The following is a 23,679-nucleotide window of genomic DNA, read 5'->3' on the forward strand; positions in this document are numbered from 1 at the left end:
CTAACTGCTCTAGCTTTCTCACTCGGGGAAGACGAGTTTTATAGCAGCCAGCCCCCCCGGCTCTCCTCTCAAGGCTGACAGCCACAACAATGGAGCTCAACAAAGTTCTCCACATGGGTCGCTTTCATGCCGCATCCCCCGGCCTGCTGATTGGCCAGAAGACGCAATTTATGATTGCATTAGACTTCATAAGCAAGGAATCAACAATGCAAAGAGCACAAAAGAGGCTCAGTCATCAATTTTGCATGTTGGCCACTTTCCTTTCAGTTTGTTTTGCTTAGCAGAGGAGAGCGGCCTAATTAAAAAGCGATCTTCAGATTTAAATATAATAATGGGACTTTTGATGACTTCTTAAAAAGGTACTTTACTTTTTTCCTTTCGTGTTTTTCTGTTATGTCTGATTAAAAGAGTGCAAATATATTTTTTCCAGCGTTGCAAAAGTAAGTGTACATAAAAACAGTTTGCACAAAAGCAGATTTCAAACAACAGAATGATAAACAAAATAATCTATTTTCTACATTAGCTATAGGCTCTGGCAGCATCACATGTAAATCAGTTTTAGGGTTTCATAGGATTCTCAACACTCAATCTGGCCTTCGTCATGGAATAATGTCTTAAACGGATTTCTGCTATCAAAACGCTTTAACAGATGTGTTAAATATCACTCTTTTGCTCAGGCTTCATTCATTGCGCACAGCCGCAGCTCAGAGCGCACAGGAGAAGTGTGCGGCCCGGGCCGTGCTCTCCTGATCCTGTTAACCATGAACTAACTGTCACCCTCAGCTGCGGAGGAGGCGCCCCTCGGCCCTTTCTCTTTCCCTCCCAGGCCCAGTGGAATTAAAAAAGCTTTATTTCTAAAGACGATTTTGTTCTGCTATTTTAACTGGCTGAATAAAAGTGCATCTGTGATTTGATTTAAAACGCATTCATATGAGCGGACATAGAGACCCCCATATAAAAATCTTATTAAAGCGACTTGGAGCTTGATAGTCGTGTTCTGTCAGCCCCCCCGAAAACCCGTAAAGCAAAGCAAGAAGGCGAATATGTGTTGGAAACTCAAAGAAGAAATGTCACCAGTTTAAGACAATAATAATAATAATGATAATAATAATAATACATTATTTTAAATCATAAAGTTTCCAAAATGTCTTAAGTATTTTGCCACATTTTATTTATCCACTTTTAAATGAGTCTTTAACGGGTTCATAATCCTCTTTGTTTTATGTTGCAGCCTACAGGCTGGCTGTGTGTTTTTCCTTCTTTTTCTAATGAAACAAGATTTTTAAAGTCTATTTCACTTAAAAAAATCTTCATTCAGATTATTTACTTCAAAACCTTTTAGTTTTTTTACACGACTTGCAATATTTAGAAAATATTAAATAGCTAATTATATTTTCTGTCCCTATTTTACTTTTTCCCAGTAATCATTTGTGTGTAAAATAAATAGGTAAAAATAAAAACTTAGTCTAAAAGAACACTTGTATCAAAGTCTGTGTTCGTCATTCATTTTGTCTTCTGGTTGATGTAAATTGTTCACAATGTATCATTTAGATCAGTTCAAATACTGAAATAGCTCTACATTAATCACATAAGATAATTTGCTACAATCAGATAATTACAAGGGAACGCCTCCGTGAAATGATCCTATACAGGGAGTTTATGCTTAGGTGCGTCGTCTTTATTGGCGCACGCAGGACGCACAAGCAGGCGTTAACGCAGCGCTCCGTCCTCGCAGCCACACCTTCAATAAGTAACGAGACCTTCAAAGGTTTTTTATGAGCCTATATTCCTTTACTCGGCTGCCCGAAATCCCTCTTTTGTGAGCGGTAAGCAGATGGTTAGCAGGAAGCATGGGCTGCTCTGGCTGACCGAGACTAATTTCTACGAGCTTTGCAAGCTTGCCACGTCCCCCGCTCCTTTACCAGGCCGAGTAAAAACAGCTGGCTGCGGCTGAATTAAAGCCATTAAAAGCACATCTCTGAAATATCGCCACCACTAACAACAACCCCCCCTTATGATTGTCCTGGGATTCAGCTACTCATGTTTAAATTTAAAAGGTATTAAATGTGTGTCTCCATCAAGAGGTCAGATATCCTAAATTATAATCAGTAATTTGTCAGAGTTTGTAGCGTGTTTATCTTCTTAAAAAAAAAAACAAATAAACAATAGCATTAACATAATTTTATTAAGATTTCAATTTACCAATAATATTCATACTGGAAATACCTCATTATGTCCCCATATGGTAAACTATTATCCCCGCAGGGATAATCACATATGCTGTATAAGCAGATACAGGATTAACAGTAATAATAATATCTTAGTTATTATAAACCATAATAACAGTCCACCCAGGTAAAAAGACAAATACCATGTCACATCTTTCCTTCTATTTGCGCATTGTGGGCCTCTTCTCGAAGAATGACTCATTAAATTACGCTCAAAATTAGTAGAAAACTTTTTGTGAGTTTTCTTCCATATTCTGTGGAAACTCCTTTAAAAAACGAATATGACTTTATTTTTAACTGATAAGTTGGACAGGGCCATATACTGGTTTACCAAACAGATGAACTTAACCATTGTCTTGGGTTTCTTTTTGACTCGTTAAGTAAAAGGGATTGAGTAAATATGTTACCCATGCATGAAAGGCTCTCAATGGGCCGTCTTATTGTGCCGCGGGTCCGACAGGTGGTTGACTGTTTATTATTCCCTCATTATTTATCAGTGACGTGAGCGCATCAAGGGAAGGGAACTCCCCATCTTTTCACTTAACTGGGATGAACAGATTGTGCTGACTGGTTGCGTATATGACACCGGTCAGCAGTCCATCCATTTCAGTCCTGAAGACATTCACTCTGCATCCACCTCCATCGGGCTTTCAGACATGGCAACCCACCAATGGTACATTTGCCAAAAAACTTGGGAGATTGTGAGCTCAATGTTTTTCCATTACATGTTTAAACACTGAAAATTGTTCTAGCAACATGATGCCCACTATGCAGCAAATAAGCCTAATGACGCACTCAGCATCCAAACGTGTTTTACTATTAAAACCATAACTTGAAGCTTAGTTTGGTTAAATGAAAGACAAATTTGGTCCTGTAGCACACCACTTTGGCGTAATAGACTGCTTACCTCCTTATATATTATTTCTGAACATGTGGCTAGTTTTACAGTCCAGTTTGTAACAGGGTTGGGTCACTGGAAATGTAAGCACTTTGCAAAAGAAATCAGGCACTTTTTAAAGTTTTAAAGTTTGACTATGCATGTTCATTTTACATAATGCGAGTTATTGATCTGTTTTTGTTTTTTTTTGTTTTTTTTGGTATGGTGGACAAACGGTTTCATTACACATTCTGATAAGACTGCATTGCTATTAAATGTTTCTGTTAACTATTCCCACCAGTTATGCCTTTTTTGTCGCAGGTTTTTAAATACAGACATTACCAGAATAATTGTATTTTACATACAATTAGCTCAGAAATACAGCTTATGAACATTATGTACATATCTCGAAACCAATAAAACAGAAAAAGGCAACTTTTCTACTGAATAGCCATGTTAATACTAGGAGTTTCTCAATGTCAGAAATATTACACAATATTATGGATATGTTAGTGAATAAATAAAAAATATTATGGTATGGTATAAATTAGAATTTGAGTGCCATAAATCCATATTTTTAAATATATTGATAATTAAATTTAGAGTTTGCATGTATAAACCTACAATAAAAATGAATGTGTAAAAAATGGTTTCTTAGACTTATTTTAAAAATATCTTGGTGCAAGTTTAGATATTACATAATAATAAACAATAAAACAAATCTATTGTTAACATACAGATAATAAATAAGGTTGTTGATATTGGCTTCACATTCAGCTATATTAATATTCTTATGCTATTACACATAAAAATAAGTCATTACTATGAGCCTAAGAAATAATTTGTTTAGACAAGTTTGACCATCACTTTTGCATCATTCATCAGGTTATTCCAGGTTTTAGGAGATGTGCTAGAGATGAAGCTGCAGTGAGTCATTGCTCCTGCCATGTGCAGTTAACCTAACATCTATTTCAGTGGTTTCAGTTAGTGACCAGACTTCACCTCAGCAGCAGCTCCCACTTGGGGTGTTTTGGCCGCAGCTTCACCTCGCATCACTGCAGTACTGAAGGGTCTCTGCAGCATCTGGCACAGGCGGCGCAAAAGCTCAGCTCAACGCTGAGCGAATTAGCAATGCCACAAGATTCAGAAGAACAGTGACAAGCATTAAATCGATATTAACTTTGTATTAAACATGGGCCCCTCCCTGTATCCCAAATGGACTGGAGCCATCGGTGCACAAAGCGCTCTGTATGAACTCTTGGCTGCACCTGTTCCCTCTCACTTGGTCATGGGAGTTCAACTTCTTAGTTTCACCCCAGGCTCTTTTTTGTTTGACTCACCCCACATTGAATTCTTTCAGTTGGGCTTTTGTTGTCGGGTTTGATCTCAACTTCACCCCCTCCAAATTTTACAACTCATAAAAATATCATTAAAACCATGCATTTCACCACCCCAGTACTGTCCAAACTTTTACTCAAAAGTGCTGCTTTCAAGATGCTGACAGTCTGGCAGCTTAAATGCTCCTTTTGATCCAGACATGGACACTTGCCTCCCCCTTTTCACTGTTCATTTATTAGCAGTTGTCAGTATGGATGTCGAGTGGTGTCCTAATCTTCTTAAAGTGCATGTTGGTACAGTTTGCATATCATTTTCTAATCTTGGAGAAAGGCCACAACCCTCTGTATTCACAGGGATTCCCTGTCCTCTTTCAGTGCAGCCACAGCCAACAGCATTAGCATAATCTGACAACCAATACCATTGTCCGTGACCTTGTATGCAAAGTTAATTGCTCATTAATACCAGACAAAACAGAGGGGTGCAGAGGAAGCACAGTAGTCCTCTAAATCCTTGTTTTTTGAGGGGACAGGCAGGCAGGTGGAACATCCTCTGCTGGGTCATTAAACTACCTGAAATGAATTAATTCACATCTAAATGTTTTAATTCTGGTTTTGCACAAAATCATTGGGTGCTGCAAAATACGGAGAAAATGGTGTCAAATTAGTTATTTAATCAAACATTTAAGTTTTAACAGTAATCTGGCAATACTGTTTAAAGGTCCACACACACACACCTAAACCAAGGGTTGCACACAGTCCTTCAAAAGTATTTACAATTTGTCACAGTGGCTCAGCATTAATCAATTGCAAATGTATCTCTCTGCAAGTTTAATCTCATCTCTACATTAGTTTCACGGATCTGGGGCGATTTGCAAGAGGAGCCCCCCCAACCACCTGGCAGTCTTTTGGGATAGCGTCATGTAAACACACACTGCTTCAACGGGTGCCCTGTCTGAGGACCCAAGCGTCACTGCGCAGCACAGAAAAGGTGGCCAGGCTGTGTGGTTGTCAACACCGGTTTAGTTTAAGAGCCCTATTGTGACAGTGGTGACTCTCCTGGTCAGGATGACCTGAAGTACTTCTTTGATATAGATATTGCTGCTAATATCTGATCACTATAGAACGAACACGCACTAGAAAGGGTTCAGAAGGCCGCCGCATGCAGCTGTCTGGTACTGTCTTTGTGCTCTGCAGAGCTGCACAGCCGACAAAGCCCAGCCCATCATAGATTTAAAATAAAAATCCAAACAAATACTTGTGTTTTTCAGCTTTGTGCATCGTAAGCAATTATTAAATGAGAGGAAACAAATTCTTTAAGTCATTCATAGTGAAAGAAAATCGTTTGCAATAGTTTTTCTTGGAATTAATGGTATTTAAGAAGTCTGCTCTGGAGGCTAGTTGTTTACTACGGCTGGACGTTTGAGGAAGTGTGTGTGCAAGTGTGTTTGGGAGGGGCTGCAACGCAGGGGCATTTGAAGAAGACGAAGAAGAAGGTGGTATGAATGAAGAAAGAAGGGGCTTGGGTGGAGGAGGGGATGCTTGACGGACTTCACTGCCTGTTGGCCCTGCAGCATTGATGCCGTGTTGGCCATATAATCGGATTGCCAGTGGGTGAAAGTGAGCCCGGGTGCTTATGTCAGTTTGCGTCTCGTCAAGCTGAATAATACGCATGGCCAGGGAGTGAAGCGGACGCTTGCCATTGAGGGCTCTCACTACTTGTGGCTAAGCATTTCTAAAAGAGAGAAAAAGCCTCATTGGATTCATATATAATTCTCAGTCAAGCGTTTTGATGCATTTGCATAACAGGGGGAAACCAGTGATCTTTTCAGTGCTGCTGCTCTTACTGCACAAGTGTGTGTTTGCATGTGCGACTGCTGTGTGTGTGTGTGTGTGTGTGTGTGTGTGTGTGTGTGTGTGTGTGTGAAGTTAAAAAGGGTCCTGACTGAGCTCTGCATAAACAAGGCTGGACACTGATCTTACACTTGGCCTCTTATGATTAATCAATGATCAGCCAAAAAAAAAAAAAAAAAAAAAAAAAGCGATCCTTCACAGTTAAGATAAAGCAACAAGTATTTTCTGTTATGACTAAAAAGGGCCACTTCATTCTGAGATTTTGCAAGTTTTCTATGGAAAGTTTCAAGAAGACTTTTTAAAGCAAGTCTGTACTGATGAAGCAAAAATCTGATGTTTAGTCATATCAGCCAAGGCTCTTGATGAATTCCGCCTGTAGGGAAATCACAGAGTTAAACTTCAAACTAATGACAAATAGAAGCATCCCTCATTTGTATTGTGTTGTTTTATCCCACTATCATGTTGATGTCTAAATCAGTTTCATTTTGGTTTTGTTTCCCCAACTCATTAAAAATGCATACTTTCAGCTATGATGTGACAGTGTCCAAATTTTAAACATCAACCAAAACGATTGTGATCCCAAACTTGCAGGCAAGCTAGTCAGAGTTTTTAAGGTTTGACCTTGCGCTCTGAGTTCTGAGCCAAACAAAGCAAATATCTGGAATTACACAACCAATCTTGCTAAAAGTGAGGACAATTGCAGTAACACACCAACAGAACATCAGAAGGGAAACACTTCGTCTAACAACTCATTCAACACCAATTATTAATTACCTACGGTATGCTATATAAATACAGTCTATTTATCATTTATGGTAAATAAGAGTAGATATTTGATTGCCATTCGTTTTGTAAAATTGGGTATTTTGTATGAAAACAGACACACGTAACACTGATGAATTTATGCTACTTTAGAAGATGATTTTTAAACTTGGGCTTAGGCTCCAGCACCCTATATAAATAAAAATTCATTCAGGAAAAATTAAAGTAATTATCCCAGTACCTCTGATCTGCTTCACATCTCCTTTCTTTCTTCAACATTTATTCCTTTAGTTTAGTGTTGCTTCATATGGAGATTAAATAGACATTTTATTTACAAAGTTGATAGAAAAAGGGACGGCTTCCACACATTTCTGTGCAGCTCAGTGTGAGGTGTCAGTTTGTAAAGCGGCTGACAAGGCCTAAAGTTCTCTTCAACCCGGATGCAGAAACACAAGCCGGTCCATTTACCCTGTTGAAATTCTGTGAGGCATGATGACCATTGGGCGGTTGAGATCTTCGGTTCTAACAGACAGCGATAATGTGGTCTGACTGACTTTCCACAGAGAGCTGCTCCCCCTTCCAGTCTGATTCCTGGAGCAGTCAAAGTCCTGCATCTCAAAGTCACATACAGCCATTTAGAACCAGTGGCCTGTGCTGCTTCTCAGTCCCAGTGTGGCTTATAATTGATCCCATCATTGTACTATGAGGGATCTAATAAGCTCTAGGTGATCTGACCTCTGCTCCCCCAGGTCTCAACTCCCCCCCTTCTGCTTGTCAGTTCTCTACACCATCACTCATCTATTCCTTTCAACATCAACTGCAGTCCATTTCCCCCCTTCTCCTCTCCTCCGATTTAGCAGCCATGTTGAGCTCAGAGATATTTCAGCTTAACAAGCAGAAAACGACAGTTTATCCTGATCAGAGAAACCGTGACATGCAGTACTTTAATGTTCTTTTCAACCCACTGATCAACTATGCCAACAAAGCGATGCCAGGACTGCAAATGGCCTGCATGATAAACTCATGACCAGGATGTGGGGTCAAACCAGAAACAACATGGAAGGAGGCGGCAGTTTTTTTTCTGATTTGAAAAAAAACTTTGGACAAACTTTTAATTCTATATCCACCAAATCTTCAAGCTTTCTATTCATCTCTCACCTAAAGTCCTTCAAAGCTGTTTTGGGGTCTCCCTCTCAAAAGCACTTTGTAAATTATTTTTAGCTTAAAAGTTCTCCTAGAGACTTCTTGTACAACTTATACTCAAGTACAAAAGGAGAACAGAGCTGGCAGGGGGAAGGGTCACCTATAGCAGAGTGACCTCTGCTCTGCAGGGCCAAATGATAAGACACTTGAGGTCAAGAAGAGCACAAAGGCCTGAGAGAGAGTCCACTCCAAAGACAACAAGCCAGAGAACAGGAATGTAAGACTTTCACTTGCCTTCAGAAAAAATAAATAAAATCACTTGAGGTAAAGCTTAAAAAAAAGAAAAGTCTTTTATATGCATGCAGCAGGTCAAGGATGCTCTTACACCTTGCAATCTTGTTTAGAAAATATTGGAGATGTAGAGTGGTCATTGTTTGCCTTGCCACACACAGTGAGAAAGATTTTGGCTCCAATTGTTTTGCTTCTTACATTTCATAAGGAAGAGTGTGATTCCAGCGATTATCCATGGACATGGTTCTCTCGCCAAATGTTTTCCCATCAACTTGCCTCAGCAGTTTGATGGACCTTTACAGTTCTTTTTTCTGGGTATGATACAGTGGGAGATGAGACTGATCCAGGAGAAAAGAAAATCTAATGTCACAGTATAGGAGTTCAAAACTTGTTAGCTTTATGAGGTGTGTCCAGCCAGTAAAGCCTCAGCAGATCTCAGATCCCAGCAGATAGCTACCGCAGTTTTATGCTCCTGCATCTCCTTAAATCAAAGTTGCTGTGATAGTTCATGCATTATGAGACACTGCATTCGGTGCATGCTTGCTAAAAAAACAAAAAAAAAACAAAAAAAAAAAACAAAAACAAACAAAAAAAAAACACAAACAAAAGAAACAGTATTTGCACATAATTACTCTTGTATGGGAAACTGGCAGCTTGTGAGGAGTGGTCTGTGAAGAGAGGTGAGGATAAAAAAAGGGGGCAATCACAGTATAATAAAAGATTTACAGAATAATGACACATATGTTCCAATTTTACACCATTCATTGAACTGGGACAATATTTCAAGGATTAGAGATGACAGGCCATGATAGGCCGTCTCCTGAGTCCAGGGATCATGGCTGTATTCACATGCAAAGAGACTACGTACTCACAAACTTTAAAGATGTTTTTCTTTTAAATGAAAATTCATTTCTAATGATCAGAATCCACAGAAAATGTCCCCCACGATGAGCTGTTTTCTTTTAAACTGCACACAAAAGCTAATTAATAAAAACCCTATCAATTCATTCCCTGTTGCAACACCAGACAAAGAGAGCAGAGAGACAAGTGCATGAGAGCAAGAGACAGTTGGAAACGGTTGCCAGTTGAGAAAGTTCTATTCAGGGCTCCTGAGGTCCTTCATACTTTGAGAGGAGATGACAAAGAGCACTAGTTAATTAGCAAGAAGTAGTATCTTAAGGAGGACTGGGGAGAGAAAAAACCCTCCATTCACTCTCTTCGCTTACTTCTCGCTTATGAGACTCAAGAGTGTGAAGGAGGGAGGGGAGGTGAGCAGAGAGGTGGCTAAGCTTGAACTGAGAACCCGGCTACAAGCATGGAGCTGCCTTGCTTGATTTAATTTGGACAGTCATTCCTTTAATTTGCAATGTCATTGTATCAAATAGGGGGACTTCTATAGAGGCTGTTGATTATGTGAAAGCCTCGGAGTGCAAGTCAACGATGTCCCCCCTCTGTCTGCCGGTTGAGACGCGGCTGTCGAGGAGGAAAGAGGATGAGAAGAGAAGGATAAAGCAGAGAGGGGGATTTGGTCAGAGGATGAAGCTTTAATTAAGGCACTTCTCTGTTTCTAAGCAGAGTAATTCAGCCATAGTTCTTCACAAGTGTACGAGATGATTGAAACAGAAGTGAGGGAGAGGGCTGAAGGGCAGCTTATATTAGATCTATTGTAGAAGAAGATTTTGAAGTGCACGGATGTATCATTAAAAAGAAAATTACGGTTCGGGGGGAGGAAAAAAAAAAAAAAAAAAAAAGAATAGCCAAGTTGGTCTACTCTATCTTTACCATCCATTTGGAAAACTCAAACCATGAAGTTTAGTTTCAAAATTTACTCAAGAAAGTACATTATTTTTCTTTTTTTCTTTTTTGTTTAAATGGGATTAAAAAGCAGATTAGGAAATAATAATAAAGACCTGAGGAATAAGCATTTACCATCACACCGGGAACAGAAGGGTAACAGCTTGCACATAAATCTCCAGTGGAGGGAACCTGGTTGGTCTAAATGCTGGTTTTGTTTGACTTGTTTAAATGGAGGCCTGATCAGAGCAAAGAACTCCCTGAGGTCCACAGCCTGGGTGAAGACAAAGGTAGGTCTGCCTGTGCTACAGTCTCTGAGGACTGAGGAATATGCAAAGCCCTGCACCTCCACACTGAGGCTGAATTTGAATGACTTAAACCACACTGCACCATAAGGAGGCAACATTCAGCTCTTCTAGCCATTTGGCTTTACATATAAAAGTTGGAAATGTAAATGTGTGACAGTGACGGAAGTCAGAGGTTTAAAAATTGAAATGCATGTTTATACATATCACTGCTGGGGCAGGATAAGGGTTATCACAAGCCAAACAAATAAAATCTAATGAATAACTGTAAAACTCTTAAAAATTCCTCTCACATGTAACCTGCAGTGAAAAAGAGGAAGAAAAAAAAAGAGCTGGAGAGTAGAGTTAATTGCCTGTGATAGACAGTGTCAATCAAACTGTTGTGCGGAAAGTCTTGCCGCCCAGGTCTTTGAGGATCTATTGAGTCTGTTCATCTTCACTGCACCACTCAACACCATTGACTGATGAGACCAGAGTGGTATTCACACTATTCACTTAGTTTTGCCTTGTGTTTTACTCTGCAGAGCACATTTGCTTGGCTGAGTTCTGCATAAACATTATAACCGTATTTTGGTCTTTATTTCATCTTCTGCTTTTAAGCTTTTTAGCTTTTCTAGAGCTGCTATAGCAAAAGGTTGAACAATAACATGCAACTTTCTGTTGGCTGGAAGCAAAGCAGGAACAAATGTGATGGAAAACTGACCATCACCAACATAATTTTGTTGTATTGTCCTACAGTGACAATAAAGCTGCTTCTTCTGAAAAGCTACAAAGACAGCAAACGGGGAAACATGGGGTCAGCATTGTTCTTCCAGGTGATCATATATCCACCTCTAAAAATTATAAAATAGCCGCAAAAATCTAATCTTTTTATTTTTGAAGATGGTTATTACATATAAAGCAATGTCAGCATGATGAAGCAAAAGCTGATGCATAAACAGTAGAACGCTAACGGCCAGCAATGTTAATTTTCCTAACTATATTTTCTTGTACAAAACCTAAACATTTGCAAGTGAGAGTGAAAGAAATTCAAAAAATGAAAGAGCTGTAGCACAAGCATTTTCTGCCCCCGAAAGGCAGCAAAGTGCATGACATGTAAACATGACAGCCTGAATGCAGAGATTGTAGAGGAGCATTCAGACTTTTAACACGCTGCTTTTCAGTTTGCAGCATTAAGATAAACTTATACTTAACTGTTTTTCCAAAAAAAGACAACAAAAGATTGAACTTTGGAGCATGTGTAGAGCGCCTCAGCCCATTTGTGTTTAGTTTTGAGGGGTTCAGTTTTAAATGATATTGGTTGGACAAGCAAGAATGAGTTTCTAATGTCATGTAAACATGCTCAGTGTCTAATATCCTGGATAACAGTTCTTGTTGTTGGACCACCCCCTGCCTCCTCCTTATGCAGACTCATTTGCCTCTTAAAACTTAAAGGTCTTGTTGATGATTTTATGTGCTTAGGTCAAAGAGTTGCAAACTAAATGAGTTTAATGGCATAGTTTGTGATAGCGTCATATTTTTAAATTTCAATGTGTTTAAAGTATTAACATGAAGACAGGATGTCCCCTAACTTGGATAAAATTGCAGTTTTGGCCTTAAGCCATTTTTGTGTCTAAACTAAACCAATTCTGTGTTGTTCCTAGTGTCATAATAACTTGTGTCATTACATTTTACTTAGTGTTCATTCACACCTGGATAGTCCAAAAAACTTGGTTTGCTTTCACACTGCACTTTACTGAAGCAGACAAAACCACCTGGACAATATCACTCAGTTTCTAATTAGGGGGAATTTTCCCTGAGGTTACCATTGATCTAGAAAATAAACAGATGAATAAGAAAATCTGGCTCATTGACCAGGAACTAAAATGGAAATGCTTCCCCTTCAGCCAGTTCATTCACTGCAAATAAACAATGCTGTGTTGGGGTTGCTGTACTGGCCAGCTTCACAAGAAGTTGACCAGTACAAGCAGCTGGCGAGGCAACAAGTTGTGTTTATGCTCTACCTCACGTCCTCTCTTTGGTTCACTGGATGGTCCATTTGCTTTCACACTGTAAGCCAGGGATGTTAAAGTTTGGTTGTTCAGGGCCACTTTCTAACAGGTTTTATTTGTTTCCCTGCATCAACACAAGATTTAAATCAAATGGCTCCAACAGCTTGTTATAAAGTTCTGCACAAGGACCCATTAATATCAATCAGATGTGTTGAAACAGGAAAACATCTAAAACCTGCAAGACAATGGTCCTTGAGGACTGGAGTTTGACATCCATGCTGTAAGCAAACAACACCAGGATTCACTTGAGGGAACCGTGACCTCTGATTTTCAAGCGTCTTTGGTCACACTATCCAAACGGACTGTACCATCAGTAAAAGTAGACAAGGGTGAATTTAATGTGGACCAAACAGTGCCACTGCATCCTTAGTGTTTTAATCTTTACAAAATTTAAAGAGTTTTTGAAAAACTCATCAGAACTTTTAATATTTGCCAAAGATTTTATAAAATTTTTAGCTTCTGTTGCAGATACAAGCACACACAAAAAGATTAAATGAACATGATCCTAAATCTTTAGCTTTTACTGTATATATGACCTTTTAATCGGTATAGTTTTATAAAATATTTTGTCATGAGTCTTGAAAATGTTAACTTGATTAAAAAAGGAAACAGAAAAAAGTTAATTATGCATTAGACTTAAAAGGGTAAAACACAATGTTTTCATCCCATCTGAAGGCAATATGCACAGTAGTCAGCTCATCCTGTTAAGATCCTTCCTGCACTCAGGAAACAGCTGACAGGACCCACAACAGTGCTAACAAGGCCCTTTACAGAAGCAGGCTAATGGTTAGCTTGCCAGGAAAGCATCAGCATTTCAGCATCTGTTTCATGTGACAACAAGAAGATAATGACGGACAGAGGGCAGCATTTGTTTCCTGCCACTGCCAAACCTCATGTGGTTCAATTTAGAAAACTTTCAGGACCATAAATTAAAATCAATATGAGGACGAAGTAAATAAAAACAAACAAAAAAAAGACAAAAAAAACAAACCTAAAAAAAAAAAAAAAAAACCTAACTACACTTGAATTTGAGATTCCTCTGAAGTTTAAATGAACCATAATGGCGCTCATTGGTCATGAATATCAAAATGGCCTTTTTTTTTTTTTTTTTGCCTTCAGTTGTCAGTATGGAAATTTTGACTTTCAAACGCTCATGACTCGTGATACCCGAACATTTGTAAGCATGAAAAGATTAAGAGCAAGCAAAGATTTTCCTTTAGGATAAGTGTGGAAAGGAGGGTTTTAGAGGTTGTGCTTAAATCCCTGGAAAATTCAAAGTGAACGAGAAGAGCGGGTGGGGTGGGGGGTTTGGATCTACGAGAAGAGAGGGTGGAGGGGAGGGTGATGTATGGATGCGTAAGAGTAAGAGTTTATTCACTGGTGTCTGAGGGAGCCTTTCAGGACCACTGAGTGAGTGTCTATAGCGGGGCAATCAACCATAGGACTAGAAGGCTTTATCTCCAAAATACAACCCCACCTCCACCACCCCAGCCCCACCCCTCAAACACACACACACACACACACACACACACAAACACTCTTTCTGGTACCTGTGAGAGTCTCTCATGTGTGCCATAGAGGGAGACGGAGAGGGGGAATGGCCAGAGAGCGACAAACAATCCTGAGGAGTCTATCATTCTGTGTGGTGTTGTCTTAGAGCCTGAATGGAGCCACTGTGACCTCCCCACCACCACAACCTCCACCTACTCCTCCTCCCTTCTCTGTTTGCACGTCCTATCTGTTGCCTACCACCACCATCTCCAACTATCTTGCCAGTATTTTTTCACCACCAAGTTTGCTTTCAAATACAACTGAAACAACTTGTTGGTACACAACAAAACTGCTTGTTTTTAGTGTTGAAAATGTATTACCTATTATTTCTCTCATTTTAAACACTAGGTTAAAAACTACACCACCCACCCATGTGGGACAATGTGAAGATGTTGCACTACAAAAAGTAGTCACACCATCTCAAGTAAAGTAAAACATTAATCTAGCATCCAAACTTCCAAAAAACCTGATCTGATCACACATCAGCACGATACATAAGGACAAGCCTGATCCCCTGAGGCTCCACCTCACAACCCATAGCACCAGGATCAGAAAATTCCTGGAAAGAGACACTGCAGGATGCCTCCAGAGGTCACATGTCCAAGGCCCAATGGGTCAGAGCTAATGATGTGAGATTTCATTTACTTAACCTAAATTCATGCTGGTATCAACAATACTAACCCAATACGTTGAACAAAACTTCATGAGTTTTGAAAATAAGAGAATAAATAGTTTCTATCAGCTAGGTAGATCCTGAACAATTGCTTTCCACTGGGGTCCTGCTAATAATAACTGATCTACCCCAAATTACAAAAAAAATCCATATATTAATATCTATCGGTTAGAATCAATATAAATAGGTAAATATCTGGCACCAGATGTATCAATATTTCAGTGTGGATCTGCAGTCACTAGTCAGTTGTTTTGATGCCTTAAACACTCAATGGAACATTTTTGTACTGCAACAACGAAGCCCTCCAACTTAAAAAAAACAACAAAAAAACAGGGGACACAGTGTCACATGCAAAAGAAATGTAATGACGGAATATCTTCATTGAATTCTTATTTTACAGAAAAATGGTACAAAAGCAACTTAAAGTGACAGCAAGTGAGATGTTAAATGGACACATGCATCTTTAAGATAACAGTGACATTTCTCAATTTCAAGACATGTCGGTTAAATTTCAAATTGAGAAGATTTTCCTTTCATTGTATTCTGGATTTGTTTTTTTACCCTATACTACATTAACATATACTATATAGTACTATAATAATTGCCGGCACTGGCGACACAGTAGATTAAGTTAATGTGAATTGTTGTCAAGTAATATTGTAGCTTAGCTCCAAGTCAGTTTTAGAATAAAAGAAAAAAAATAAAAATAAAATCAGTAAATTGAAATTTTACTTTACACCATTTTATTTTTTCTTTACAGAGACAAAACCTTCAATGGTGCTGTGTTACAAGTAATACATGCAATAAAGTAGCAATAAAAGATGCATGGTGAAAATAAAATGGTTAAAAATGTGAAAGTGAAAGAAATGACAGAGAATTTAACTAAGGTGCAATACTGAAATAGCCGAAGATGCAGTTTCTGAACAACTGCTGGACATGGCCTGTTCATTACAATGAGACTAATATACATTATATTATTAATAAAGAGCCGAGTTTAAAGTAAATTATGGGTAATACTGAGTGACAAACATCATTTTAATTTATAAAATATTGCCATAATACCTTTTAAGATGTTGAATCATATTAGTATAAATTGATCTGCACAATCTTACTGTTGAAGCTACAGTTTAGCTCAATCAGTTTAATTGTTTCACCACGTTTGTCCCATCATTCATGCATGGGAGGATAATCAAGAAAATGACCAAGGCAAGTGATGAGGGAGGAATGCATATTCTGAGTAAATGACACACAGGGCATCTGAGAGTCACCTTAGTAGAGGTCAGTTTATAATTGTTAGAATTAGATTTTTTTTTAATATACTTGGGGATATCACCTGGGGGAGGCAGTAAGATTGTGTGGGTGTCCCACACCTTTATCTAAGGCAACCCCTTTGGATCTACCCCTGCTTGGCTAATGTGTTGTACACGTCTTGATCAGTCCGTCAAGATATCAATATTAAAAACACATTACTGCATGTTGATGTAGATATAATTGTTACCACATAAAATTTTAACCTCTCTATATCCAATTTGTGTGGAAATCATTAAGACATGTTCAAAAACACGATGCTTTGTAGCTTAAACCAAATAGTGAAATTCAACCAGACAGTAGTTCAGTTTTTCCTGTGGTCTTGCAAGTCTTTAACCCTGCAGTCTTGGGATTGCAAAGGTTAAAAAACTTTTTTTTTCCTTTAATAGGCTTTAATTTTTTTAAATTAAAAGGCTGCACCTCAAACAGCACTATTTATGGTCTGAAACCAAAATGTTTCTATATCTTCTAGTATTAAGATGCTTGTTTATTCAATAGAGCTTCTCTGTCAAGCTCCAGTGTGTGTTAAAGCCAGGAGGACCAAAGTTCATCTAAACATATGGTCTTCTGATTCCCTCTGCCTGATCTGTCACTAGCATCTGTTGCCAAAGATGCAAACTGTGACCAACAGCATTGTTTAGATGTGACTGCTAGTGTAAATAACTCTAAAGAAGAAGATTTGGGGGGGCACAGAGTTGGGTGCAGGGGTACAGACAGGGTAGGGCTGGTGGCTGTTGGGGTAAAATGGGAGGGTGTGAGGGCACCAGAAGGACGTAAAGAGAAAGACACAGAATACAGTCATTACCCACCCAGGGCTATTTCTCTCTGGCCCATTAGCTGCTGGCGGCCGTGACCAATTGGGTTTTGTCGCTCGTAGCAGGGTCATCCAGTGGTGGTCTGGGCTTTTTCTATAATGGACGCTCACTCAGCCGTCCTCACATAAAAACTTTAGTGAGGAAAAAAAAAAAAAATCTCTCCCTGACTCCCTCTCCTCACCCTCTCAGTTTTAAAAGAGCCAGTCAGGCAAGAAAGAGAAAGAGTGAAAAGTGATCATGAAAAGAGATTTGTTGCAATGTGAAACGTGCAGGGAAGTGATCGTTTAGCCACACGTGGGTTGAGGGGACTCCATGGCGGTGGGTCTTGTTAACCCTCTTGACTCGTATGCCAGAAACCACATCAAATTGCTCTGTGTCTCACAGTCTGATGATGTGGTTCCTTGTGTGATAAGCTCACAACTTACCAACTGGTGGAGTTTGCAATTTTCAAAGTGGACAGGTGGAATGTGAATGGGTCATAGCAGATTATCCTGTGTGTATGAACACCGAACCTTGAACTCAGGTGGTTAAAATAGTACTAATGAAAAAGCAGACATATGGGGTTATCAGCCACTGTCTTGAATACATCACACTACATATTCATCTGTAAGAAGACAGTTTTTCAATTTACCAGAGAACAAATGAAAAGCAATTATCAAAAGCTTTTTCTCTAATCTTCCAATTTTAGGCATCTGTTCACCAGCAAAACTATCTGCATTGCTGCACAAATAATGAGCACATAAAATTGTATTCCATCCAGTTTGAGTTGTGTATGCCTGTGTGTGTGTGTGTGTTTTCTCTGTCCAGTCCTGAGCTGAATAAAAGGCCAGTTAGCCACCTAGCGGGCTACTAATTCTCCATGTCAAATACAATGGCAGCAATTATATGGTAATCAGTGTTGGTAGCTCATACCTTTCTGCTGCTTTCTGTGAGTGTGTGTCTGGCCAAGCTGCTCCTCAGGGAGACAGTTAGTCACGGCTTATTATTGACCCATTAGACACCCGTCCCACTGCCAGAAAGAAACCAGTCCGCTCACAGGCCATGCTGCATTCACTGAACAACAATAATGAGGGGAGACTGAAAACTAAGTTAATCATTTTGTTATCTGCGGACAAAATGAATTAATTTATCAATGGCAAATTATGAAAAAGACAGTTAAATCTGTGGTTTTGCACATTTTTAACAGCTTTAGGTTATGCTTTAAATGGTTGGCTATATCATTTGCTTAATATGAAAATTATTAATGGAGGAGACTTTATTCAAACTTCATTACCCCTTGGTGATAATGTAGTTTAAAAAAAACAGCTAATATTGTACAAAAATTAACAGAAAAGGCAGGCTGCCAGAAGAAAGAGTGCATCTAGATAATGCAAAACTGTAAGTAAGGCACTTCACATTTAAACAGTCAGAAAACAGAACTGTTAGGGAAGAAAAAAACAAACCTTTTCAATCACATTGCTGCTACAAATGCAAAGCAACAATTAGTATATTCTAATTTTGGACTTTTCTTGACATTTATACTTGAACTATGCAAGTTAAATATTATCCTGCAAAAGGACTTTCATAAAGTGACACAACCTTGAAGATTCTCTCTTTTGAAACATCCTCACGTCTTTGTTTCTTCTTCTCATATAATCAACAACTGTGTTGTTTTGATATAATCCTACAGATCTGTCAACTCTAAAGCTTGCCCTCTGCCCCACCCGTCTCTCCATCCTCCTGCCCCACAACACACCCACACAGACCCCTCTGCCACCTCCTCTGCAGTCCCCACCCCTCGAAAGCAAAGCACTCTTTGTTAAACTAATGTGCTTTTACCAGTTGCTTTCTGCCAGGGAGACATCTGCTGTGTGCAACCAGTCAATATTGTGGGGACAGTTCAAAGCGGCCAGTTCATTATCTGTGTCAGCTTAACAACCCGAAGGTAGCGGTCTAAAGGACACAAGGAGGAGAAGGGGGGAGAGGAGGGGAAGGGTTGGAGAGGGGGGGGACACAATGTGTGAGGACACAATGGACTCCTCATTAACCAGTGATTTATCATGATGGGATGCCCGGTTCAACCTTTGCCCCCCTCCTTCGTGCACACACCTCTAGAACCCCCTAGAAAAGGATACCATTGTTGGAAAAAGGAAAGAGGGGACTGTGAAAGTGGAGTTGAAAGTGAAATGATAAAGTTAAAAAGCCAAATGAAAAGTAAAAAAAAAAAAAATGGCCACAGTTAAATTGTGTCCTTCAGAGAGCGTGAATGAAGGCCAGCGAGGAGTGACTTACTCAAACTTTCAGATTTTTAAAAAATAAAAATTTAAAAACAGAAGCTTGAAACGTTTTACACCATCAGCTTTTCTGCTTCGATTTCATTACACTTCTTAGATTGCAAACATTTTACCTATGACAGTAACTGATTCTTTTATTTTTCAGACAATGTAATTTTGATACACATACAGCCCAAAACTTCACCTTTATCAAACATTTATGATTTGATTCATAGTGTAAAAATCATCCATGCACCTGACACACCCTCCCTTTCCTGTTTCAGCCATATGAAAGTCAAATCTCTTGGTCATGATGATATCATACATGTCAGAAAGCCACTAAAGATGCTCCATGCATGCATATGCAGGGAGATCACAGTCCATCCTCAGCCGCTCTGCGCTCTCAGAGACGGGGCCTTCTCGTCTACATAAAGGCTGTATAATGAGCGTTTAATGTATGGCTTCTCAAAATGCAAGAGAAAGGGGAATATTCAACGTGGCCCATGTGGTGGTTTTGTAAAGCTGCTGTGCGAAGAAACACACCCCTTTTCACTTTCTCCTTCTGCATCCTTTCCATGCTAACCCCCTCCCTCCCCCCTCTTCTGAATCCATTTGCTTAAATCAATCTCACAGGAGGCGGTCGTGGATAATGTACCAGCCAGGGTTTGTAAACCGTTTTGTTAACAATGCATTTTGAAAAGAAAAGAAAAGAGGAGGAGAGGAGAGAGATAAAGCGAGACAGAGAGAGTGAGAAAGGGAGATGGGGAGAAATGGGCAGAAGGGTGCTGAAAGAGGAACAGTTGGGTGGGTGTGGTGTGCGGCTCAGCTTCGGATAGGCCCTGTCGACTGGTGTCGACCCCATCCCATCTCCTCCTCCCTGCATCCGCCTAATTCGGTCCAGTCCTCGCTTTAGTCACACCACCTGCTTTCGCCATTCTTCATTACACACCCACCCATCCTTTGACATGAACAGAAGGAATAAACTAAACCCCTGTAACTCAGCCTAGACATCCCTCTCACATAAACACACGTTTCTCCTTTCAGAAGCCATGCTGATAGAGCTAGAGTCCTGACACTGATCAATAATGACTTTTATCCAGTTTCTCTCAGCTGTGTCAATAATATGGTCAGAACTAACGGGAACACATGATGACACTGAAGAGGTTCACTCCAAAAAGAATGACGACTGTCAATCTTCTCAGGTTACCTCAGTTTTTGTTTTAAAGAGGCCAAGCTGCCTCAACTGTCAAGAGAGTACTTGAAACTGTAACAAGACATGAATATGGAAGATAGTATTAAAGGCTGAACTTGGCTGATGAACTCCTCCTTTGCAAATATAACTGGAAAATCATATATACAAATCAAGAACGATTTAAAATAAAAGGCTGAAAAGTTGTTGGAAAATTCTTTGTTTTCCTCACTCTGCTCATTACATATATCATTTCCCCAAAAGAAAGTAAAGTTGAAATTTGGAAATTGTTGGTTTCAGACAATGTTTTAACAGTAATACATTTCCTTTGTGCTGTAATCATGCACTTTTCAATTGAACCTCAGCATTTGCTACAAGAGCTAGACGAGTCTATCAGCAAAGTGCAAAATCCCCAAATCTTAAAAATACAAAATACCAGCATTAAATTAGCTGACATGTAGTGAAAGATTGTTAGCTTTAAGCCAATTTATGAATGAGTTTTGAGGAAAAAAAGAAAAATTAAATGGATATAACTACTAAACATTTTGCTGTTTTTTCTCTTTCATTCTGTGAGAACAAGGGTTCAATTTCCTCTGTACAAGTTAGAAGTGACATGTCCCATCAGCTGGGACCTGTTCCTCCACGTTCCCTCTGTTGAACTACTTTGCCCATCAAAGCCCCTTTTAGCCTGAGGATGCTGGGGCCAGGTTGACACCACACTCCCTCGGGACCCTCTTAGATCTCCACCAAAGCACCCATTACTGGATCATAAGCTCCAGCATCAAGAAACACTGGACAGGAATCCCCAGTAGAGTCCTGTGGACCCACACTGATTTGCAACATAAGCCCCCCTGTGATTGCCCATTAGCCTCCGTCCCCACTGATGGTGGTTAGGTGGGTAGCATGTGTAGCTCCACCAGCTACTGTGCACTGCTATTGAAGATATACTGCCATTACTTCCCCTAATTGGCTGTGAGGGGTATTAAAAGAGGTCAAGGCTTTTGGGAATTAATAGTGACATCTGATCTGGTGTCCACTTAAAAAGAAGACGATGTTGAGTCATAGTGTGCTGACAGAACAGTATTCTCAAGGGATGCAGCTTTAGATCTGATGATTGATGGGTTATTATAATACAAACCTCTTGTGTCAAGACTGATTTTTCCATTTATTTCCTGTGTTCCTTGTCCAAGTTGAAACTGACATTGTACAGCTAATAAATATGAACCAGGGCCTGCAGACATATCTGAACTAACTGCATTGCGGCTTGTAAACTGTTTTTCAGGAGAGAAATTACATGACACAGCAATGTCAGTCAGCTCAGCTCTTCCTCAATTTTTAAAGTGACATGTCCGAAGTTACTTTTATCGGCAGTTACTTTTAAAGTAAGTCATTTAATGCACATCATGAAACTGCACACACAGTTTAATTCAGTGGTATCTATTTACAGAAGTGCCAATCCACAAAGTTGCTTTGCTGTGACCAGTCACCTTGCACATGGCTTTTTTTTAATAAACAGATAAAAAGATAAGCTCAAATATCTTTCATGTTTGAATAATCCCTAACACACAAAAGTTTAGGTGTCAATTTACATCATGGTTTCCTTGAAACAAAGCAGGAACTCACAACGCAATTTGATGCACTTTGGAGTGTCTTCTAAATTAATTAGTTCTTTTAGAAATCAGAAATCTCACTTTAACAACATGCAACACCTCTCTTGCAAATAGTGGTGTAGGAGAACTAAAAGATAAGTAATAAAAGTTTTTCATACATTATATTGTATTGGTTGTATTGGAACCTGAGCTGGTTCAGGTTCTTGCTAATTCCTTTGGGCCACTAGCACCTCACAGAGGATCCCATGCTAGGAATCTTGGTGTGATTATGACTGTTGCTTTTAAACTGGACAAACAGGCCAGCTCGGTGGTTAAGTCTAGCTTCTTCCAACTAAGACTTATTATCAAATCAAATCAAACTTTATAAAGCACTTTTCATGCTTGGGCAACACAAAGTGCTTTACATGAAAAATCAATTCTTCCATATTAAAACAAAAAGAAACTGCATAACAGGGGAGAAAGAAGAAAGAAAAAAAAGAGAAAAAAAAAAAGAAGAAATTACAGTTTCACACAGGAACATGCATTTATACACACGTAGCATATACAACCCCCCAACAACCCCCAACCCATATTCGGCACACGACTCTTTAATACTACTTTTAGTACAGAGAAAGAAATCAAACACTAAAAATGATAACCATCTGGCTTGATGTTGCTGCTGTGAGGAAACAATATATTACCAAAGTCAAGCCTTGTCTAAGCAAAAAACATAAAAGACATAACTCCAGTGCTCTCTGCACTCCACTGGCTTCAGCGAGAAACCAGAGAAGAAGTACAGGATTGATTTTAAAATTCTTTTATTTGTTTTTAAGTGTCTGAATGGGCCCCATGATCTCATTGTACTTCCAGGGCGCTTCGTTCAGCCAGTCAGATGGTAGAGGAGATCGAACCTTTGCAGTTGTGGTTCCCACTCTGTGGAACACTTTGCAGACTGCACAGTTAAAGGCAAACAGTCTGTCTGCTTTTAAATCTATGCTTAAGATGCACTTGTTTGCCTTGGCCTTTGGCTGAGTACAGACACCCTATTGGAGTTTTTATGTTGTACCTTTGTGTGTTGTCCTTGTGTTTTCATATTTTATTGGTTTGTATAAATCTGCTATATAAATAAAATTGACATTGACATTGTATTGTTATAAATTTTCTAAACCCACTGTAGGAGAAGGACCACCACACAAATGTTAAATGAGGTGAATATCAAATATGAAAGCTGACTACTCAGGTAGCTTGATAAAAGCATTTTAGGGTTTAGTCCCCCCCTCCCCCCCCAAAAAAAAACCAAAGGCACTAAACTTTCATTTCAGTGAGTTGAATCAGTTTATAGTTCCATCTGCAAACCTCTGAAATTTTTGTGTGGACATATCAAAACTGATCTGAAAGTGATTCTAAGCATGAAAATATTTGAGTTTTTAAAAGGTCTCTGCATGAACATCCAGGACCAGAAAAAAAAGCAACTCAGATCAAGTACTTTCAATAATTCTGATGTTCGTCTTTTAGTTAGTTGTGCTCTTTTAAACTATTGGAGAAACATGAAAGCATCTGCATGAGCCATTAAAACTTTATCCATCCATAGTCTCTCCAGCCACCCAGAATCAGTCAGAAGAGGGAAGCACATGAGGCAGGCTGGGTGCAGACCAGAGCATAC

The 23,679-nt window shown here is 39.3% G+C and overlaps 1 protein-coding gene across 2 annotated transcripts in view; it reads right to left on the reverse strand.

The window, feature by feature from the left end:
* Positions 1-23,679, reverse strand: part of dbx1a (developing brain homeobox 1a) — a 42,132-nt gene that overhangs the window by 3,185 nt on the left and 15,268 nt on the right. The gene's annotated exons all lie outside the window — the stretch shown is intronic.

This window comes from Melanotaenia boesemani, chromosome 1 (assembly GCF_017639745.1).
Source record: "Melanotaenia boesemani isolate fMelBoe1 chromosome 1, fMelBoe1.pri, whole genome shotgun sequence".
NCBI classification, from domain to species: domain Eukaryota; kingdom Metazoa; phylum Chordata; class Actinopteri; order Atheriniformes; family Melanotaeniidae; genus Melanotaenia; species Melanotaenia boesemani.